We start from the raw sequence: 23,666 nt of genomic DNA, 5'->3' as shown, positions 1-23,666 counted from the left end.
CGGGTATGTAGTGCGCTCTACAAATGTTTGATTGATGATGTATTATGTGGCAAATATGGCAAAGCCATAGTTATGTGGAAAACATTTGCAAACTAGGATATTTTGCCATTCATGTTTGAACTGCTCTTGTGGAAAAAGGGAGATGTGCTGATGACAGAAACTCCATGGCTGGGAGACAAATGGCTTGCGATTCCACTTTTAAGGATATTTGGGACATTCTGTGATTGGAAACGTATCCCACTTTGTGAATGTATTTTAATGTCAATAACACATATTTAACCTTAAATAAACATGTGTATCTATTGGGTAAATTAAATAATTGTAATAAGCTGTAACCGGTTAGTGAAATGGGAAACGAATACTAAAAATCGGGATATTTTGCTCTTTCTGCCACACCTCTCACTTCGCCCACTGACCCAATCCATTGGTTATTCCCGCCCTCTGATTCTCCTCCCACAGTTCCCCTACTTTTTTTCCCCCCACTTCGACCACTGCCTGGCACTAACATGCATTAGAGACAACTGTGGGCTTTTACCACTGGGTCTCTTAGAGAATGACACCTCCGGTCCATACAGGGGGGCTAAACACAGCACGTTTCTGGGTTCTCCGCACAACGCGTTTGCTATTTGACACCAGACTTCTGCAGCTTGTGTTGAGGATATTAAACTTCCCCTTGTGCTTGTATAAAACATAGCTGCCAAGTGGCATTGGCACCATGTCGTGTCCATTCGTAGCTTTTATCCAACAACAGTTTGCATGCTGGAATGTATAACCCCTTACTTAGATGGTCACAGCACAACTCCCAGAATGCAAGGCGCTGTTGGCTTAAAATACAGGCCTGGCTGGCGGTGTCACACGTGACAATAGAGCCATTTGGAGGCAATGGTGAATCTGTAATTTAGCAGGCCTGTCTATACTCTTAGTAAATTGTAAATAACGCCAGTGTTGACACACTGAGGTCTCTGTTTGTTATGAAGTAAGGCCCAGTCTGGTGGTTCAGGTCAGTCCTTGTGAGGGAAGCTGCTGGACTTGTTTTTACCATGCACTTTGAAAGTATTTTCACCTTGATGCAAGAAGAAAGTTGTATTGTTTTACAAAACATGCTTGATTTTTGTATATTGCTAGACTGGTGATTGCTTTATTTTGCTGTTTGAAAGTATTTGCACTTTTTCTTTTGCTTTACCAACTACAGTTTGTATAGATTGTCATTAGGTACTTGCTGATATGGTTTGTTTTTATTCTACATGCAGTGTTATTTATGGTGTTGCTTGCACTTGTCTGGAATACGTGTACCTTAAATCTTGTATTTAGCATTGTTTACACTACAGAAATGATTAATTAAAACAGACAAACATCTGCATCAATGTTCTGAAGCATCCAAAGTTTTCTTCCTCAGCCTTGTTTGCCTGCCTGTTTTGCAGTGCTTACTAATAAATACATTATGATTGAAATGGTTTCCTCAGTTCACGTTATTTTCATGCACACCCCTTGACAGTAGCTAGTGTGTGGCATGCAGATAATTCACCAGTCTATTTCTCTTCTCTTTCGCAGGATACTGAGTTGTAGCTTGTGTACTTCTCATGTATATTGTCAGTCAAGTTTTTATGGAATTGCAGGTTTGGGTTGGTCTTTCAAAGTTTCAAGGTATTGTCAATTCTATTTCAGACCCTTCATAGTTGTTCTTTGTTCTTCAGCCAAAGGCAGTTCCTGAGACAATAGGATCACTCCTTGGCATTGTTCTGATTGCTGCCTCAGTTAAATAATCTGCTTATGTTAGTATGGTTACAAATGGCATAGCTTGTATGTTAAGAGTGTTTCCCACTTTCTCATTAGAACTTAGAGAAAGACAATATAGAGGCATTTCATTTAAATGTTGGAGGTTTCAAATCAAAATATGCTAGATTTCTGGGTGGTAGGGCAAAGTGGTAGATGGTGGGCCGCGCCGCTGGGGGAAGGGGGGGGCCCTCCATGAGCTTTGCAGGGGGGGGGCCCTCAAGTTTCGTTACGCCACTGACAGAAGGAGGAGGGTCAAAGGAGCACTGAGGCTGTGAGGGCTCAGAGGAGCACTGACACTGCACAGAGCTCAAAGGAGCACTGAAGCTGTGGGGAGCTCAGAGGAGCACCAAGGCTGCAGAGAGCTTAGAGAAGCACTGAGGCTGCAGGGGTCAGAGGAGCACTGAGACTGCAGGAGGAGGGTCAGAGGAGCACGGAGGCTGTGAGCCAAACACATCTTCCCCTTTACCTAATCACATAAAATAAATCAATTAAATAAAATAAGCATATACAACACCTGACTAAGAAATATTACAATAATGCCCAAAACGGGTTTCTACACAAGGAAATACACCTATATACAGAGTATCAATTTTTTGTCAATCAATCAATTTTATTATTATGTTTTGGCACTCCGAAGAGGTCCACATAAAACAAAATACAACAAATACACATTCTCAAAGTAAAAATGACAGCTACAACATTTTCCACTGAACAAGATAATCAGCGACACATACCTCCATATTTCATCAATAAATAGCTAAAAAACCTTTAAAAAAGTTAAAAATATTGAAGCAAAACATTTCATTTGGAGGAGTATATAAAGCCTGCAAAAAAGAATTCACATTGAGGATACCCAATTGCAAGCATATTGATCTTAACCACTTCAAGCGAAGTGGACGCAATGCAGGACATATAAACAGTACATGAGAACGATCCTGAGCAGACATATTACAAAAGTTACATGTGGGAGAGGATCCATGCCATTTTGCCAAAAGAGTATTTAGGGGCAGCAAGTCCTGCCTTAGGAGGAAGCAAAATCTCCGAACACCATGTGGTAGATTCCAGATGACATAGGGTTGGGCAAGCTTCATTGAGTATGTGTTTGCAAGGAGATCACCTCCCCTCTTTACTAGCATGGACTTCTTGTCCAACGTGAAGCATAGAGCCCAAGAAGCCTGTTTCAAATGAGATTTTCGCTGGGAAGGGGAAATAGTAAAAAGGGTACTCTCTTTCAATTCAAGAAGTGCCACAGCCTTTCTAAAGTTCTTAACAATTAGGGAGTACTCTCTTAGGCTACCCAACAATTCCCCCTTGAGAAGGGATCTCAAGCTCCCCGTTTCTCCTCTAGCCAGGCTGGCAACCCATCGTACTAGAGCGGACAGGCCCTGCACCCAACTACTACGGAGACCGAATTCAAGTCTACAGGCAGACACAGAACAGGCGGAGTTGAGAGAAGTTATAGACCTTAATAATTTTCCTTCTACCATCTGTAGAAAACCCCAGTGCTTTAAGTCAACCAGTTCCATTACGTACAAGAGGGTTGATGGAATTTTTGCCCTGTAGACCTCCAGTAAACAAGCAAAGTGTCTTCTCCCTGTGGCGGAATAAAGGGCGCTCAGACTTTTGCCTTGGGACAGGGCTTTATGGGAATTATTATCGATAGGAGGCTTCTCGCTCAGGTTGGCAGAAATTATTTTTCCTAAGAAGGTATATGTCTTAACCACCTCCAATTTCTGACCACCAACTGACCAACCAAAATTCTCTGATTTAGATTTTTTCTTCCCTGTAATGCACATAATTTTGCTTTTTGTGGCATTTATCCTCATGTAGTGGTTCTCTGCAAAAAGATGTAAAGCCTGCAAGCGATTAGCTAATCCCCTAGGTGTTAAATCTAGGATAAGGATGTCGTCTGCATATAAAAGGCAGGAGATAGAAGATCCCCCCACTACCGGGGCTATGCCAACACAAGATGAAAGCGAAGCTGGAAGGTCAGCAATATACAGGGAGAACAGTAATGGGGCCAGTAGACAACCCTGTTTTAATCCATTAATGGAGGGAATAACCCGCGATAAACCCCTTTCTCCACCTTGTAACACTCGGCACCAAGTGTCTGTGTGTAAAGACCGCACCAGATCTAATAGAAGAGGGGGCATGCCCAAGTCAGATAGCTTTCTCCACAGCAAGGGACGATCAACTTTGTCGAATGCTGTGGAGAAATCAACGAAAGCCGCATACACTCCTCCACCCCGAACTCTTATATATTTGTCCGAAATAACCTGAAGGGCTGTGAGGTTATCCAATGTACCATGTCCCTTACGGAAGCCGGTTTGTTCAAAGGGTAATATCTGATTCGCATCAACCCAATCAGTAATTAGCGATAGGAGACATTTGGAAAAGACTTTGCCAATGGCATCGAGAAGGGCTATCGGACGATAATTCATTGGCTTATCCCTATCGCCCTTCTTAAATAATGGAACCAATATGCCCCCCTTCCAAGAAGAGGGCACAGTTTTACTAATGAAGCAAGATCTAAATAAAGGACAAAGAATCCATAAAACAGGGTCCTGCTTCAATACTGATATGGGAAGTTCATCAGGCCCCATTGCTCCAGAGGAACGCATATCCTTAATGGCCATTAGAATGGTTTTCTCCGAAGGGGCGTCAATAGAACACTCATCTTCTTTAGTAGACCCCTTACATTCTACCCTTACGCGGTTCCCAGCATACAGGTTGGAAATAAAAGTGACCCATGACAATTCAGCGATGGGAATAGGGAGGGGGCTAACTCTTGCTCCACAACCCTCCCCAATAAGTGACCAGAATTGTCTAAATTTACCATGAACTGCGGCCTCCCGTAGACTTATCCAGAGTGAATCTTCTTTGTCTTTTTTAAGTTTCTTCCTAATTCTGCTTCTCCTTCTTTGTAACAGGTATATTTTATTATGTATTTCAATAGATCTGTGCAAAAATTGCTCCCGCACTAATTTATTTATTTCCTTATTTAGGAGGGTAATCGGTCTAGAAACATAAATCTTTTTTATAGAAGAACTAGACCTTTTGGCAACACGGATGACCTCCTTCATAAAATTCTCAAAGTGAATCATTTCGGAACCCTGCCAAGCATTCAGTTCTAGAATTGTTTTACCTAGAATATACTCCAGGCCCTTCTTGGCTTTAAAGTTCCAAAAACATCTTCCAGAGTCCTTATGAAAGTTAACTACATCACTGTTAAGGGACCATGAATCGAAATTAGGAGGTTGTAAAGAGAGGCTTATAGTAATCACATTGTGGTCACTAAATGATGTCGGAGAGACCACCAAATCCTTCACTAAGGAGAAAATACAATAGTCGGTGATTACATAGTCCAGAATTGACTCACTTTGGAAGGATCTAGGAGTATATTTTGCAGGGACATCAAAGGAAGCCTACCGTTCACTATTAACCCCTCCGCCGCTGAGTTCTTCTAGCAACAGCTTCCCTCTCTTGTTAGTTTTAATTTTATTAGGGAAGAGAGATTGAGGAATAAGATAGGCTTCTTCTTTAAATTTGTTTCTAAATAGCTCTAAGCTAGAGTTAGAAACTTTACAATTAAAATCACCAACTAACACATAAGGGGGAGGTTCTAACTCTTTAATCTGTTTAATGTACGAAAAGACTTGCTTCAATAGAATATTAAAACATTCATCCGGGGGGGGGGGGGGGATGTATGCGTTTATTATTACCAGAGGATTATTGTTTCCCATACTGGTTAGACTACAAAGGGTCACGGCCTGAAAAAGGTTGCTTGGGTCAGTATAATGGGTGAAGTTGCAGTTTAATCTATTGGACAGAAGGCACGCAATTCCCCCTTTTGCATGACCTTTCTTCGAAGGAGAGGCCATTGCCTCAAGGACAAAATAATCTCTCCCTGCACACAAACTACTAGAACACCTAGTCTCTTGGATGCAAATCACACTAGCGTTCAGAGAGAACAAATATTGTAATTTCTCAGGACTATTATTTATCCCGGCAGCATTCCAAGAGAGAACTTTTAAATTACTGCTAAAGATGTTGAAAAAGTTTGGGGTTGTCTATGGATTTACTAGACAAAGCACCGGGCAGCCAATTCCACAGCTGGTTATCTTCTATTGGGAGGGTGTTCTGAATTAACGGGGCAGGCATTACATGCGTCACCAAACGTGTGCTTTTCGAAACCCAAATCTTTAAATCATCAAATGAGGGAGGAAGACCATCTTGGCCAGTGCCCTGCTGAGAGAGTCTATTATAAGGGAAACTGTCTCGTCTAGAAGACAAAACAGGTAATACATCGATTCCCCTACACTGGAAATTCTCAGCCTGTTGCAATATAAGATTTACTATAAGTTTGGAATAGAACTTTACCCTGATATAGGGCGCGGCAACTGTTCCGGATATGGAGACTAAATCAATATCGTTAGATTGGATTAACTTTAGATTCTCAATGTCTTTGAAATACTTAAATAACCATGCTCTATTTAAAGGCAGATCAAAATCAAATAACGATAAAAAAATCCACAGTCAATGTATCTACAAAAACTTCTGGAACTTTTATAGGCAGATGATGAGGCCATACAACGCCATCACCCGAGGCATGAAAAGTAGGAGCAGAAGGGTTAAGAGCCACAGATACAATAGGGACTGGCCTAGTCATCTCTGCTACGGGGAGAGGGATCGTATATACAGAGTACATGACAGCAAGGTTATATTTTACAATCATGAAGTCTAAGAGGTAAGGTATGCTTCCTTACTGACCTCCTAACCACAGTGTCTTGCGATCCATGTATGGTAGGAACATCTAGTACATCAACGCCCACACGACAGATATATTCTCCTTGTTCCAACACCTACCATCTTTTAAAGTTATAGAATGTGTTCCTACACTCACTACCTTCTTAGGGCCAGAAAAACAACTATTAGCTTTAACAACACCAAACTTTCTAACCCAAACCACATCACCCACTTTCACAATAAGTTTTTTTAAACCATTCCACGCGTACTCGTTTTGAGCAAACTTCCTCCTTTCTCTCACTCTCTAAAGTATCTTTTGAAGGCGCCTCCTTCTGCACCCACACACGGTTCAGCTTAGATCCTGGCACTCTACCTTTCATCAAAACAAAGGGTGGAATCTTAGTTTCCGCATATGGGGTAATGCAGATAGCCCATAACAACTTCCTCATCTCCAACATCCAATCCAAACCATTTACCAAAGACAACTGAATATTCTCCTTTATCACCCTGTTACAATGCTCAACAAAGCCATTGCTTTTGGGATGATATAGTGATGTCTTTGTGTGTTTTAGGCCAAAAATCCTAAGGAAATCTACAAACTCTAAGGACACAAATTGTGGCACAATATCCGAGATAATCACATCAGGTAAACCTTCCTGTAAAAACTATTTCTCCAAAAGACTCTTTGTAGTACATAAAATAGTGTTGCTTATAAATGGCACTTCAGGCCATCTTGAATAATAATAAATTATCACGATGCCATACTTGACCCTGTTGTTGCCAATACCAAGAGGACCAATTATATCTATGGCCAACTTGGACCATGCTTTGTCAGGCACAGGAACAGTGCCCACTCCACTGGGAACAGTTACTTGCGATTTGTCACTGGCCACACACATGAACGTACTCCCTGAAAGGGGCGTAGCATGGCACCAATGAAGTGAGACACACAGCTCATTGCCGACCGCCATCCAGGTGTATACTGAGGCAGCCTGAAGCACGACTGGCATGAGAAGACGAGGCAATGAGAGATTGCGACAGCAGGAGGTGAGGTCGCCGAGCCGAGCAGGGGCAGAGAGGGAGCATCAGCGGAGGGGGCCTGGGACAGCAAAGCCCACATGTTGAGACTATGTGCCAAAAAGAAACGCTGATACTGCGGTGCCCAGGACAGAGCAGACGGGAGGGAACCGAAGGGCTCTCCTGGACATCGAGGACATTGCTGAGCTATTGCCCGGAGGAGAGGGAAAGTGCAGGGCCACCCAGGGATCGGGTCGGGAGGCATAGCAGTGCACAGAAGCGAGCACGGGAGCTGCGACAGTTAGGCCAGAGCAAGAATAATGAAGCAGGCTGGCCCTCAATAGTGCATAAGTACTGGCAACAGAGGCCTGGATCAGCCTAGGATAGAGTGCTCCAGAGGGAGACTGCTGATGAGGCCCAACGTTGCAAAGCCTGAAAGTAGCCTAAAAGAGAGCTAAAAGCACAACTATTGGGAAAACCCACAGAGGGGTAAAAAAGAAGACACAGCTCCGGGCAACCAAGAAGCCAGAACTAGTAAAAGAGGGTATCTCCGAGGCGGAAGCAAAGAAATAACTAAAAGCGCACGAGATAGAGCGCCGGCCATAATGTACGGCTCCTTATTAACAGAAGGGCAAGAAGATCGCAAGCAGACCAGAAGACGACAGCGAAGCTCATGCTGGGCAGCAAGAAGACTAGCAACTGTATCCTCATTCGGCAACTGTAGTAGGCCATAATCCTTCCTATATATCTTCGGCAAGAGGGTGGATCTTGTGGCCGTGAGCAGCACTCCCCTTACTGGTTAGGCTGTAAATTGCACTTGTACACTGAAAAATTCTGCACATGAAAGTGGACCTGGCACGGTGAGCAGACAGGCCCCGTGCAAGAAATACCAAGAGAGACGCGCTGGCCCCAAAGCAAGAAGAGGCCCAAATGGATAGGCAAAATCGGAGGACGGTGGTGGTGCTGATAAGCGCAGAGGTGAAGGGCCAGGCACCATCTTAGACAGTGATACAGTGATGGAGACGTACTCCTGACAGGGATCTTGCGAGTCTTAGGCACTGAGCACAGAGTACAGAGTACTGAATATGCCACACCCATCAATCACTTAAGCGTAATGAATATGCCCTACCCTACTGTCACTTACGTGTACTGAATTCCTCAGACACTCTACCACCTTTAATGGTTGAGAGAAAGAACTTTGACCGTTTAGAACTCTGCCTTTCTTCTTAACACAGACCCATTCTCCTTCAGGCAAAGCCACATCAGTAAAAGCATGCTTGTAATTATAATAATCCTTATAAACTTGTTACACCTTCATTATGTTATTCCTTACTTCTTCTTCAGACCATTCCACCTTTCTAGACTCACTCATCCAACCCATGTTGTACTTAGTATACAGTTTCCCACTTCTTATTAATTGAAATGGACTATATCCAGTAACAGAAGAAGGGGACCTATAAGCCCAAATAATTTTCTTTACTTCAACTAACCAGTCCTTACTCCCAATTTCTGCCAATTGATTTGTAAGCTTGCCGACTCTGTTGAACCTCTCAACGGTACTGTTACCTGCTGAATGACACACTGATGTAACCCATTCCTTTGTAAGTACTCCTTAGCCATGTCAGACTTAAACTGCGCACCATTGTCACTCAGCGGCGGTACCTCCTCTAGGGTAGAAGAATGTCCCCCGCCTGCTGTGTGGTTAGCAGTGAATGAACAACAAATGCATTATTAAAATGGCATTACTCATTACCATTTCTAGGATGTGCTTGCTCCCGGCAAGTGTGGGGGGCGGGGCCCGGGTGATTCCTGCTTATTGACAGCAGCAGGGTGACAAGAAAAGTGCGGAGTGTGCAAGTCGGATTGGCCGTCTGTCTTGTGATGGCCAGTCCGACATGCACTCTTCTGCCCACAGCAATCCAGCAGCTACATAACAGCCAGGGTACTGCGGCTACAGGCCACCAGTCACAAAAGGAACGCTAGGTTGGCCTGCTCCATCCAATCCTGGCGCTTCTCTCATGCTGAAAACAGCATTGGATCGGGTGCAGGGTTGGTTAGGTTCACGTTAGAGTGACCAGACAGCAGACTCCCGAGTGCACAGGCTTTTGCAGTGGACCTCCCTTTGTGGAGAAGTTCAACTCATTTTATCCGCACCCTGGAAATCTCCGGTTGTGGTGAGGCCCCCGTCCCTCACCTTCCCCTAGGACGTGACTACGTGTTCTTGGTTCACAAGAATGGAGTAGATGCAGTAACCAGACGACTCAGAGGAGTGTGTCACTATTTCAAATGAATGACCGTTGTCGCCTCCACACCCTCATTGATAAAGACCTTTGGAGCGGAGGTATGTTGTGATATAGGTGACATCAGTAGCGCTATTTGCAGAATGAGCTACGTAACCACAGATACAATTCCAATCCTGTTCTCATTTTATTTGCTCCAGTTCCACATAGCTCCTTATAAATGTCAGGGAAAAGATTTTGCGCGTGAAATAAGGCCAGCTTGGGCACCCATTTTGTAAGGCCCTCGCATGCACATATTCACATGGTTCACTTATGCTGGAACACAAACACACACTAACATTTTGATTAATGAGAAAAAATTATTTTACCTCTCGTAAGTGCTTTAATGTGCGTTCAATGCAGAGCCGCACTCTGTGCAGGGCTGTGCGTTTATGCAGTTTCAGCTGGTCTCTCTGAGTTCCAATTAAGAAAAAAAAACAGAGGGAACATGAGCTTCCGAAAGAAAAAAATAGAACAACCAACAAGCATTTTCAATGCAATCGGTCTTGCCTTAGGGACCTTATATGTATTTAGCTATGCAGCGCATTAGCCTGGGTGCTGAAACATCTACTGGTCTATTACATGCAGGGAAAAGTAAGCACCAAACTGCGTGACACGCCAGGTATAGGAAAACATAGAGAGAAATATTGCCTTTCAGCTGGAAATGGTATAGTCCAAAGCTCTGTTATTAATATAAAATCAGGGCCTTCGGTGGTCATATCACTGAAAATAAAAGATTTGAAAAAAATAGTATTGTCTGCGGGTGCTCGTGGAAGACAATTTCTATGGACTGGAATCTAGAGGATGCTAAAGTGATTCTGGTATTTTACTGACCTCTGCTGGTCGTTTTCTATCAAGAAAGTTGAATATTTGCAGTTGCCAGACAAAAGAAATTTAAAAAAAAGTCCCTCAGCAGAAATAAATTCTGGTGTTTTACTGGCCTCTACTGCTCGTTTTCTATCAAGACACTTAAATGGAGGCAGTTAAACAAGCAGAAAGGAATTCTAGTATTGTATTGACCTCTACTGGTTGTTTTCTATCAAGACAGTTAAATAGAGGCAGTTGAACAGAAAAAAAGTCACTAAGCGGAAGCAGACAAGTCCTAGGGCTGATCACCAGAGCCCACAAAGTACATATAAGTATATACTAAAGTACATGCAAGAGGTCTTGAATGCTCGACCCAAAAAGTTAAATTGCACGTTGAAGAGAAAATGATGTTAAACATTAAATAAGTCAGTGGCTAGACGTCAGAAGAGCAAAGACAAAGAAAAGATTGAATATGAAAAATAACAGACTGTTTCAGTATCGCTCCAATAGGTCCATGCCTACAGTGTCAAAGTGTCTCAATCACAGTATGAGCCGCAGATGGCATCTAATAAATACATTAATCAGTACTTGTTCCATGATTCATGGAAAAGAAAAACACGAAGACAGACCGTGAAACTGGTATGAGCTGACCAATGAGAAGTGAAATGAAAAAAAATGAAATACCAGTATTTGTAAAGCTCACAGCTACCTCCGAAGTGGTGTCCCGGCGCTGGGGGCCCTCTGGAAGATTAAGCAAGCTATTGCCCAGAGTCACATGGTGCTGGGCTAACCTGCCGCCGGCACCTGGGATCCAACGGTGAACCCTTTAGTCTGGAGTCAGGCACCCTGGCCGCTGCATCACACCTCTTCCACAAAGTGAGAGCGACAACGAAGTCAACCAATGGTAAGTAATGTGCGGGCTCTAAGCCCCCTCTATGTTTAAGTAAACAAAAGATCTCTCAAGGGACAGGAAAACCCTAAAAGGGGGATTGGGAACAAGGAAATCAGGAAAAGGGCCAATTACTGTAAGACTTTTTCTCTGGAATATGGGTAGGTAGTGGTCATTTACCACAGGAGTCCCCACGCTTCGGATACTATTTTTCTCCAACTGAATATCCAAGTCAATGCCTGTTTTAACTGAACTCTCAAAGAATAATAGGTTTATGCAGTCAATGTTTACTCCAGCAGGCTGTAGTAGGTTTAATACTAATTTACGGTTTGGCATAGTAACCACACGAACTCAATTGCCTGTCAGAGGTGAACCTCTTAAAACAATGGTTATTTATTTTACAGGCAAAGTGGATCAGTTAAAAAACTGACCACCACAAAACAGAGCATTCTAGTATCTTCTGAGCCAGATATATAACCCCAGTTTTATGGAACATAATTGATTAGGCACCATAAAAGAACAAGGCAGTCTGTCAAACAATGGCATCCTCAAAGGTTCCATTGAATGTGGAAAAGATGCTTAACAGGAAAAAACTGAATGTTGCACATGTACTAAATGTTTTATGATATATTTGCCCACTGTCCTAGCTTCTCAACAGTCCTATGATCAAAGGAGATGAAATGAGTTTGTGCCAATGCAGTCGAGCTGAAAATCTGCCAAAAACGTTTTACACACACAACCTACAAAAGGAAGACATGGTAAGGTGGTAAGTTATCTCTAGGAGGATCAGGGAACAAAGTTGTACGTACAGCTGAATCAGTTTAGCCGGATCTTTGTTCTTTCTACGGAATGTAAAGCAGCTTGTTTTACCTTATAATCTCTTGAATTACTAAATGAAAGGACACCACACAGGTATATATATATATATATATAAAATATATATGTATTTATTACTAGACACACTCTACTAATCTCTTTATGAGATTAGAAGTCAGGAACATATGCAAACATCAACGTTTCACAACAAATTAAGCACAAATATGGCTGGGGCCCCTAGGGGCGTACCAGACCATATTAAAAAAAAAAAAGAAGGTTTAGGAATATCGACTTGCAAGGGGACAAGGCCTAGGGCCTTCAGAATCGCTGGGGCCTCACTAATCCACCCAAGGCAGGTAAGCAAAGGACCCACGGGAGACGCGTGCAGTGTGAGAACACAGCCGCGGGTTCCCTATTGATTTCAATGGAGCAAGTCGTGGTTGGAATTTTAAAGTTCTAGGGTACTTCGGGAGAGTCTACAAGCAAGTCACTTACAAGGTAAGTAGTTCGAGGGCCAACACACACAGGAGCACCAGAGTACACGAGTTACTTCACCCAGGGAAGCCGGGTGCATAGGTGTCTTTTGGTGTCGGGTCGCGGCGTCATTTTCAATGGGAGCCAAAGAAGAAGACTTGCTGCTTGTGAAGACTGGAGAAGTGTCCGGCGGAATCCAAGGATGGATTCAGAAGAAGGAAGACCTGAAAGCAGGAGACAGTGTTCAAAGTCACTGGCCAGTGACCCGGGCCCAGGAAGATGGATGCCCACAGTAGTCAGGTGATCACGGTTTTCTTTTACTTCAGCCACGAGGTCCAGGAGGCATCGACGATGACCAGGAGCTGGATTCAGAGTGTCCCACGATGTCTGCAGCTTACTGAGGTGTCGGCAACCGGACTGGAGCCAACAAGCCTTGGCAACAGCAAGTCTCGTGGAACGTGAAGAAAGTCAGCGGTGCAGACCAACAAGGTCTGAGGGACTCACCTAGCGAGGGTAAGTCAGGGCAGGCCTGGAGCAACCAGGGGACCCACAAACCAACGGGCAAGGGATCGCGAAGACGCCTTGTGAGGATTCACTTTACAGGAGCCCACGGTCACTCTGGATGAGGTAGGCCACTGATCTTCAGTGGAAATCCTGCTGGAGGCTTGGGCCACACGTGGTCCAATGCACACGTTCGTAGAACGTCGTGAAGGGGTTGCACTCGATAATAATGCACGGTACCCAGGTATTGCTGTTCCTCGTCACTCGTGGTGTCTACTCGCCTCAGCTTTGCTGGGGAATCACAATGGCCGACGAGAAGTCAGGAAATCCACTTCCGGGGATGCAGGGACTTCGGACTCTGCCGGGAGCGGGAAAGTTTGAGACCGTTGATTCAAAGTTTTGATGTCTGCCAAGCAGGGGAGTCACTCCTTGACTCCAAGGGAGATTCTTCAGTCTTCCAAAGGTAGTGGAACGTCGAAGGTCCAGGATTCTTCTTGTAGAGGATCGTCCAAGGATATCTAACTTGCAATGGCAAGAGTTCCCGATCTTATACTAAAAGAAAGGGAGGGACTAGCTCCATGACCACTCCTCTGGGAGGGTCAGGGGAGTGGGTGGTTACACCCACTTCCCTTTGTCCAGTTTTGCGCCAGAGCAGGGACAGGTAGCCCCTGAACCAGTTTGAGCTGGCATATGCACAGAGGAGCCAACTGCTCCCCCAGTGCAGGACTTCAAAGCACTCTAGGAGTGCACCCACTCAGCCCCAATACACTAAATCCTGTCTGGAAGGTGGTGACACCTCCCTGTGACAGGATGCCTATTGTTGGGCCTCCTCCAGTGCGAGTTTCGGTCAGCAGCAGGAGGGCAGCCCAGTGTCTGTGCTGGTGGCATCCATTTTGGTACATGTCTATCCCTCTAGAAGGGTGTGATTATACCCCCACACCAGTTACTGGGGGGTATGATTCCAAGGCGTTTGACACCAAACACGACATGTTTTGATGCAGCCATCCCAAAGTTAGCATTTACGGCTAGGTTATAATGCACTTAAGAGTATACGGTTTAACCGCATTCACAAACAGCCACAGATAATAGACTCTGCCAGCTGCAGAGGGTCCCTGCTCATGCAGAGGCACCCCCTCACATGTAAACCAAGCACCCTGCCCTCAGAATTGATAGGGCCTGCCTTAGGGGCGACTGATAGGCTTATATGTGCGTGTAAGGTGAGATATAGGGAACCTATATCTCAGTGAGGAGTGCTAACACTACCTCACCCAGGCTGCAGTAGCAGGCCTGTGGTGTCAGATTTAGTCTGCTTCCCAGGGGTGGCATAATACATGCTTCAGCCCCTGGTAGGCCTGTGAAGTACCTATGCCCTTGGTACCTAAGGTACCATATACTAGGGGCTCATAAGGTACCACAGTATCCAATCACTAGTGCATCTAATATGCACGCCAAGTTGTTTAGAGAGAACAGAGAGACTGGGGCCCTGATTAGCAGGGATCCAGCCAGACTATAGCCAGAAACCAGTGTTAACATCAGAAAAAAAGTGGGGGCAACATAAGTGCAGATCCTACTCTCCTACATAGACTGTTTCCTAGGTGTACATGTAGGAAGAAGTGTGGCCCCACACTACATAATTAGTGGGTAGATTAGGTGCTTTGACATGAATCACAGGATGTTGAGCAGATGTCAGGACTTGAACCTGGTTCCCCAGTTCCAAAGTCAGCAGCTGTGGTATTGACACCACATCCTCTCCTATAACTAGGATGAAGAGTGGGGGGATTAAGGGTCCTTAAATTTGGTCCTGCATAGAGCTCTGAGAAAAGGCTGATCGCGAGTGTATATTTGTTCATGTGAAAAACTGCTGAGTGACTGCAAATTCACTTTCGTTTTTTCCCCACCCTAGAAAACGTTTTACTCAAGCCCATGGCAGGGGTAAATGTACTATATTTTCCAAAGAGACTGGAGAGGAGCTAACAAATTCAAGTTAGTTTGTGTGTGGCTCATAGGGCATGTCAAACCTTGAACTACCCCTTTCTGCCCACTTCCCGCCCCTGTGGTTGTATCTTATTTGTGAAAAGGTGGCAAAATCACAACCGTGCTATAAATCAAAACCAGATATAATATAAACCATACCATAATCTGAGAGACTATCACCGAAGTACTGCTATAATAAGAATAATGCCATAACTAGGCATATCACTGCATGTCACCAAAACAAATACATGGATCGTTTTATATAACAAGTAGACTTCTGAAGCACTACCTCCCTTTGACAAGTAGATACGTTATAAAACTCCACGGAATTGATCTGCTGCGCATATCACAGGTGTAACTCTAGCAAGAGTATCTCAGGCTTCAATCACTCCAAAATCGGTAACCTGAATACCAATAACTAGTGAAATAATAACACGCTATTTTACAGAGCTTACTAAATTGCAAACATGCAGAAGCGCTATAAAAAAAATAAAGTTATCATTGGAATCACAAATAACGAATGTCATTGGATAAAGACACAAATATGTACGAGTGATTTCATAAACTGGCTTATCTCCAGAATTCAGCCTCGTCTTCAGATTTGGATACCAGGCTTCGTTTGTAAAATAGAATCAAAGGGTTCAACCTAGAATTGTGCTGAGCGTGAGATGAATAACGTAGACATCACTCTCTCTGGTATTGTATGGGAAAACAGATCCGCGTATTCTGGTGTCGATGTAACTCATAAGGCGGACTACCACAGGGCTAAAACAAAAAAAAAGACCACCTAATTTTAAGAAGGATTAAACATACTTGACAATGGAGGTCCTCGCTAAATATAATTAATAAAATAAACAACTGTTTTTTAAAATAACTTGGAGCTCGACTAACCTGATAAATAAGATTATAATAGGAGAAAGTTTGGCTTACTGCAAACACATCACTTGCTGAATTCAAATACACGAGCCACCCTATCTGGGCCAGGTAAAGTTACCCGAGCACTTACAAGCGCTTCAGCTGTCAGGGGAATGAATGGTCCATGTTGAGTGTAAGGCAGGGCCGATGTACAAAGATAAATGTATAACTTGGGGACTAGGGCTACACACCTTTGTGAGTCATGCCTCCCAATCCAGTGTCCTTACAAATATATGTATTCTCTCGGAAACCGGAAAGGCATAGGCATCAAAGACCTGTTCTGATGTAACAACCTGTTCCTAATCGCCTCACCTTCCTGACTCCACAATAGCTCAGATCCCTTAACACCCTTCTCATATCCCCACCACCCTCCTCCTCCACAATTTCCCAACATGTCCACCACTCGAATTAAGTCTGGAATTAATTGCTACAAAATCATTTACCCTTCTAACCTGACTAAAGCTGCAGCAAAAGTTTTAAGCATAACACCATTGAATGTTTCCCTGATTCCCTTTTTGTTGATCAGTTTTACAATGGTCGTTATGGGAGGCTCAAAAACGACCTCATTTTTTTCACGTAAGACATCCCCTCTTGGTCCACCAGTTTTTACAATTCCCCTTAACGTCACATCCTCCTCCTCTATCCCTCATGGGAAACAGCTAAAAATTTCCCCCTCTGCGTGTTTCAATGGCTTCCTCACTATTTAACTCTATAACAATGGTACGGTCATGATCCAAGGCAAAGACACCTGTCTCTCTCTCTTTGACCACCTCTTCCCTTCCCTTATCCCCCCCCCCGCGACCGGGTTATCCCTTGACTCTTCATCTAGCTCCACCAATTACTCCCTATCTCCTCCCCTGACTCCCCCACTCTCTAATAGGCTGCACCCTTGGGAGACACAGGTCGCCTCTCTGCCCTCTCCTCCCACTCTTCCCCCTCACAGTATGCCCCCCCCTTCACTTCAGCCTTACCTCTAGCTAAACACGCTCCTCGTCCATTCTGCACCATCCCGGCACTCCATTCTCATCTCCTCCCCCCTATCCCTTTCTGCCACCCCCTTCCTTAGACCACCTCTCCTCCAGCCTTCTCCCCTAGTTAACTTTCCTTACGTTCCCCTTATTCCCTCCTCCTCTCTTTTCCTCCCCCTCCCCTCACTATGTACCCCAATGTCCCCACAAATACATTCATTTTCTCCCCTTCCCCGCACTCCTCCAGCAACGCTGTGCTACCCCCCTTCCCCCCCTGGTAATCCTTTCCCTCTCTCGGGCCGAGCTGATCCACTTCCTTTCTTCAACTTCCCTATCTCCCAACCCTCCCCACTCTGCCAGATACCCGCATCCTCACAGCTACCACCTCACCTAGCTGCCAGGACCTCTCCAACCCCCTACCCTCTCTTCCTCCCAAACCTCCTTCATCCCTATGACTCCCCACACCCCTCCCCTCTCCCTCCGAACCGCTCCTCTTCTATCGCCCCCTAATTTTGTCCCTAATTCCTATCCGTCTCGCAACGCCAACAAAGACAACTCCCCTTCCACCGCTGGTGCACCCCTTCCACCCCTGGTGCACCAACTCCTGCTCTCATCCAACACCCTTCCCCACCTCTGAACCCTATACCCCTACTCCCCTCCCGCTCCCCCACCTCTCCCTGCCTTCAACCGCCAAGTGCACCTCCTCCAGTCTCCATCGAATCACCCAACATGCCGTGCTCTGCCTTACTCTCACTGGAAAATAAACTAGGCTCTCTAATCACCTCCATCTCCCAACTTGAAGCTACCATTTTAGCTTTAAGCTCCAAGATCTCAACTTTTCCATACACCTCAATTCCTTTGGAAAACACTCGCCCTCCCACGAGATGCACCTCGCCCCCACACCCCATAATAGCTAAGCATAGCCTGTCATCTGCAAATTCTCAGAAGCACTCGAATGCCACCCTTCTTCCACTTTCACTTACCAGTAACCCTGCTATCTACACCATTCCGACCATCTCCTCTGTCAGAACCACTCGTCCACCTAAACCCTCCAGAGCACCCTCATACAGGTACAATATCCCCATCACCCCTCATAGCCCAAGTGCCCCCGTCAATAAAACACAGACTTGAAATATCCGATACCATCAACTTGCACAATATTGACATGCTCTTCCTCACAGAGACCTGGTTCAACGATACCTCTCACTCTATGTTTGATCTCCTTGTACCCACAGGCTATTCTATACTTAGAAATGACAGAATTGACAAAGTTGGGGGAGGTGTTGCAGTCATCTTTAGAAACTCCCTTCAACTTAAGGCTATTCCTAACAGCTCCTTCCACACTTTTGAATGCCTATCTCTTGAGCTTCAATTGCACCACCGCTCTCCTCTCAGATTCCATGTTATCTACCACCCGCCAGGAAGCAGCCCTTCGTTTATGGAGGAACTCACGGACTGCATCAGCGACCAATACTCGCAAAGTGACAATCAGATCTTCGTGGGTGACTTCAATGTCCACTGGGGCTCGCCTCAAGACACCTATGCGAGCTTACTGGCCACCTTCCTCTCTGCAAACGATCTTATCCAACACTGCAATGAAACAACACACTCTAAGGGCTCAACCCTGGACCTTGTCATTTCTAAAGCAGGCTTGCTGACCATCGCTACCCCTATTCATGTAGACTGGTCTGACCACCTCCTCATCCCATTCTCTCTTCAGCTATCACACTCTATAACTCTCAGCCAGCCTAAGAGGGCTACTTCCTGGTTCCGTGACACTAAAAACATTGACCTCAGTACCCTCTGTGATTCTGCTTTGCAATCACTTCCAAGGCTAGACCTGGACCTAGAGGTTAACGAACTCACCTCCCAATGCCTCACAGTCCTTGCAGTCGAAATCAATGTCGCTCCTCTCCAAAGCAAAAAGAAAAGGCCCACTCCCTCAGCACCTTGGTTCAACAAATCCCTCTATGAAGAAAGGAAGTACCTAAGAGTCATTGAGAAACAATGGAGACAAGCGCCCTCCACCGAAAATCTGGCCACGCTTCGTTCAGCAAGATCCAAGTACCACAAGCACATCTTCCTTGGAAAAGCGTCGCACTTCAAATCCCTCCTTGACTCAGCCAAAAATGGACCCAAAAAACTATTCGACCTCATCAAGAACCCAAACAGCTCTCCCCCAACCTCCAAATTGAAGGATTCCACAAAGAAAGCAGCGGAATCCGCTATATTCTTTGATGAAAAGGTGAAATCACTTTTAGATCAGGTCATTCATCCTACCCCTACAGAGGAGCGCAAATCCTTAACCATTTGCCAAAACTTTGACCACATCTCTGATGATGCCCTCCTTAAATGCATCCTCGATACAAAGCCCTCTAACCATTCTCTTGACCCCATCCCTAGTGCCATTGCCATGGACTTCTATACCCATTCTCTCTCCTATTGGATCACTCTGGTCAACCTCTCCCTCAGTCAAGGCTCCCTTCCTGTTTCCTTCAAAACTGGGCAGGTCACCCCTCTGCTTAAAAAACCCACCGCTGATGCGAACGACCCTTACAACTACCGTCCCATCACTAACCTACCCTTTCTTGCGAAAATCACAGAAAAATGTGTAGCGAAACAACTCTCTCGCCAGATCAAGGACAATGATCTTCTGGACAACTTCCAGTCCGGCTTCATTCAAAACTGCAGCACTGAAACAGCCCTGCTGCTAGTGATTGATGACGCACTGCGGATACTCGATTCAGGGGAGTCTTTTCTTCTAATTCTTCTTGACCTTTCTGCAGCCTTTGACACTGTCAATCACAATACTCTCCTTAACACTCTGCAACAGAGAATGGGCATGGAGGGCACTGTGCTCAAATGGTTTGCCTCCTTCCTCTCTGATAGATCCCAAATGATCAAAATAGCGAACAGTCTTTCATCTCCTTTAGCGGTCGGTCAAGGTGTCCCTCAAGGCTCTATACTTGCACCCACACTGTTCAATCTCTATTTAGAACCGTTGGGAAATCTCCTGAGTAAATCCGGGATCCACTATCATCTATATGCGGACGACACTCAAATCTACCTCAAGGTGGCCTCCACTCACGATCTCTCCCTCCTAAGCTCTACTCTCGACTCCATTCAAAACTGGATGTTAACTCATCAACTGGTCCCGAATCCCTCCAAAACTGAATTCCTCCTCCTCTCCTCCTCACTCTCTCCTCCCCCAGTGCAATCATGGATGGATCAGATTAATCTACTGAACAATAAACCCATCATTGTCGAGAGCGCAAAATCCCTTGGCGTCATACTCGACAAAAAACTCAATCTACTCTCCCACATCGATTCCATTGCAAAGTCTGCTCGATACCAACTGCGCCTTCTTTGGGGGATTCGTCGCTTCTTCCCGGAGCACGACCTTAAAACCCTGGTCCAATCGCTGGTTCTCTCCAGATTGGACTACTGCAATTCTCTTCTTACTGGCCTCCCCAAATCCCACCTGTCCCCCCTGAAGTCTGTTCTCCATTCAGCAGCTCGCTTCATATATGGGGACAAAAGAAGCGACCACATCACACCCATTTTATCCACCCTCTGTTGGCTTCCCATAGAGGCAAGAGCTATCTACAAGACTGCCTGTATCACCCACAAAGCCTTGCACTCATCCTCCCCTCGCTACCTGGCGGATAAACTGAAACTCTCTGGTGGCTCCAGACCATCACGGAATGCAAAAAATGTATTGCTTGAACCTCCCACTTTCAAGAAGGAAAGATCGATGGCCCAATCCTTTTCAGGCAACGCGGTGAGAATCTGGAACTCACTTCCGCCTCAGCTCCGGACCACCACCTCTTCCCAGGCCTTCAAAACTGACCTCAAATCTCTCCTCCTTCAAAGACACTTTTTGAGTGTCTGCCATATATTGCAGTATTATACTTTTACTTGTATTTTGATCGCTTTTGTAACTTGCACACGTCACTTTCTCCTTTTGTAACGTATTGTATGCTACCTCTTTTATTTTGTTTGCTTTTGATACATGCACTACGGCCACCACTGCCTCATGTAACGTAACTTTTGTTTTAGTGTTCTGAGTGTTGGCCATTTATTGCAATTTTTTTTCTTTTTACCTCTACGTGTACTTTGTATGCTCTTGTAACACGGCACTTTTTCCGTTTGTAACATATCGTTTGCTACCTCTTGTATTTTGCTTGCTCTTGATACTTGCACAATTGTCACTATTGCCTCATGTAACGTACCATTTGATTTTGTAACATGCTCACTTGTATTTTTGCTCCGTATGTATCATTACTGCTGCTATTGTGAAGCGCTCTGACACCTTCGGGTAATGTCCGCGCTATATAAAAACGCATTAAATAAATAAAAAAAATTTAAAAAACCTAGCCTCTGTGTACTCAAAGGCGCTGTGTCCGCACAGCCCAGTGACCGCTGGACTCTCCGAAAGAGAATGAATGAATATTGTTACAGGATAGCACAATATACAACACATACTCCCGCCACACCCCAACATTCCAATGCTTTTCAACCGGTCTCCACCCCTCACCTGTCCTACACTCCGTTACCTTCAGCTCAGGTCCCAGCCCCGCCCAGCGGGCCCCAACAGTCCTTGATTAATTTGTTTTCATTTGTTGCGCTGACTACTGACGGAAGTAAAATGGAAACCGGAGCCGCGTCACTTTTCCGGGTCGCCCTACCTTGCTACCCATCGGGGCAGGCCACGGGAGCGGCCTATCATCTCCAGTATAGGGAGCAGCTGCCAATGACACGCTAGTGACGTCACTCAGCTTGGAAGAGCGGCTTGATGCAGTTCAAGGGAAGAAAGAAACGAAAGCAACCGTAACAATAGAGGGTCTTCTTAATCTAAGGTCTGAGTTTGAAATTCATGATTTAAATCGATACCAGGACGTGCATGGCAACGTTTGGGAAAGCACAGAATGGAAATTAATATAGGCGATCATTTCATGATTGCTCTGTGCTCACCGCCTCCCTCGGGCCCCTGCCTCGTTCTCCCACGGGCCCCAGGGTCCCCTGCCCCCGGGGACTGACTGCTGCTGGGGTGCTTGTTGCACCCCTCACTGCACATGGCAATGGACAGAGACAGTTTTATCGGGACAAGAAGAACAGATGCACCAGGGAGCTCCGAAGACTGAGCAGGCAGTGATAAATAGTTCCAGTGTACTCCTTTTGACATAACTGTGAATAACCTGTAGTTTAAGGAGCGGCATTTTAACTTAGTTTGGGCACACGAATGTGAAGTTTAATTAGAAGAGGCATTTTGTTTAGGAGCTTTTTTAAATTAACGTTTTGACTTTGAAATAGGTTCATGAAGTGCAAAGAGAGACAACATAGTTGTATGTATCAGTCATCCAAATGAGGACAAAAAGTGTTATAATTTGCAGACTTTGCTAGGGTTGCCATCGGGGTCGTTTATACCAGTATGACCTCTATGTTTACGTCATACCTGACAAGTTTTCAGGTTGCTTATGTGTGACAAGTCCATTGTTTCAGTGTACTTATGAGTGGCATTCAACTGCCAAATATGTGACACTTCCACACAAGTTACAGCAAGCAATGACACTGCCACGATAATTCTACTCATGAGTTCTGTGCTCTGCTACACTCACCCATGTTACTGTAAGCAAGACCACTGGAATTTTGAAATTCTGCAGCCACAGCCTTTTCCGCATAATTAAGGATTTGCCTCATAATCCATCAGCTGCTGCATAATCTGCAGATTTTATAAAAATAATAGTTTCTAGCTCAAATAATCAAAAGTTACAAAACATATTGTGATACGTGGTGATATGAGTTCAAGCACGTTGGAGGACCATTCTCAAAGGTTAACTGGCCACCTTTCAGTTTCTATGTATGTATTTGGTTGTTAAAGTGTTACTAATGAAGTCAAATATTTTCCCAGACAGTATTACCATGTGTAAAAAGCACAAAATAGTGAAGTAATATTATAAAAAACTCTGCTGCATTATGCTGCACATTTTGCTTTTTTCTTTGCGCATAATTTAGTCAACACTGCTGCATAATTTGGTGCACTCCTGCCACATAATTCCAGTTGCCCTGATTAGAAGTGCCTCCTCAGTGACTGCCAGGCTGAATCAGAGAGCATCTACAGTCCAGGCTAGGCAAGGGGACCATTGGGCCGCAAGCAGTGCCGATTGTAGGCTGAGGCGCCTGCGCAGTGTTTGGCTTTGGGTGGTAATGTTCCAGTGCAGCAGTCTGTGTCATTGCTCACTCTCCTAATCACATTTCCTGTTCTGCTATACCTGTTCTGCAACCCTATTCCAGTCCACAGCATTAAATAGCACTCTTACTTCGCTGGCATCCCATTCTCTCGAGCCTCTCCTTGGCCACTGTTAACCCTCCTACACATCCAATCCCCGGTGTGCCATGACATTGCCCCTTTTGCACCCTCTTTGTAAACCTCGCTCTTGTACACTGCCTGTTGGTACATTCCCGCTTTATAAAACTCACACATTTAATTGGATTGAAGTAGGA

At 44.9% G+C, this 23,666-nt stretch overlaps 1 protein-coding gene across 2 annotated transcripts in view; it reads right to left on the bottom strand.

Moving 5' to 3' along the window:
• LOC146830228 (uncharacterized) overlaps positions 1 to 21,797 on the bottom strand; it is a 71,882-nt gene extending 50,085 nt beyond the window's left edge. For both annotated transcript variants that reach the window (XR_014961391.1, XM_085604434.1), the window contains exon 1: positions 21,700 to 21,797. The gene's annotated coding sequence lies outside the window, so the exon portion shown is untranslated. The remainder of the gene's footprint in view (positions 1 to 21,699) is intronic.
• Between the last annotated feature and the right edge of the window lie 1,869 nt (positions 21,798 to 23,666).

Source organism: Triturus cristatus, chromosome 5_1, assembly GCF_964204655.1.
Source record: "Triturus cristatus chromosome 5_1, aTriCri1.1, whole genome shotgun sequence".
Taxonomy (NCBI): domain Eukaryota; kingdom Metazoa; phylum Chordata; class Amphibia; order Caudata; family Salamandridae; genus Triturus; species Triturus cristatus.
This window is presented reverse-complemented; position numbering and strand designations above follow the sequence as displayed.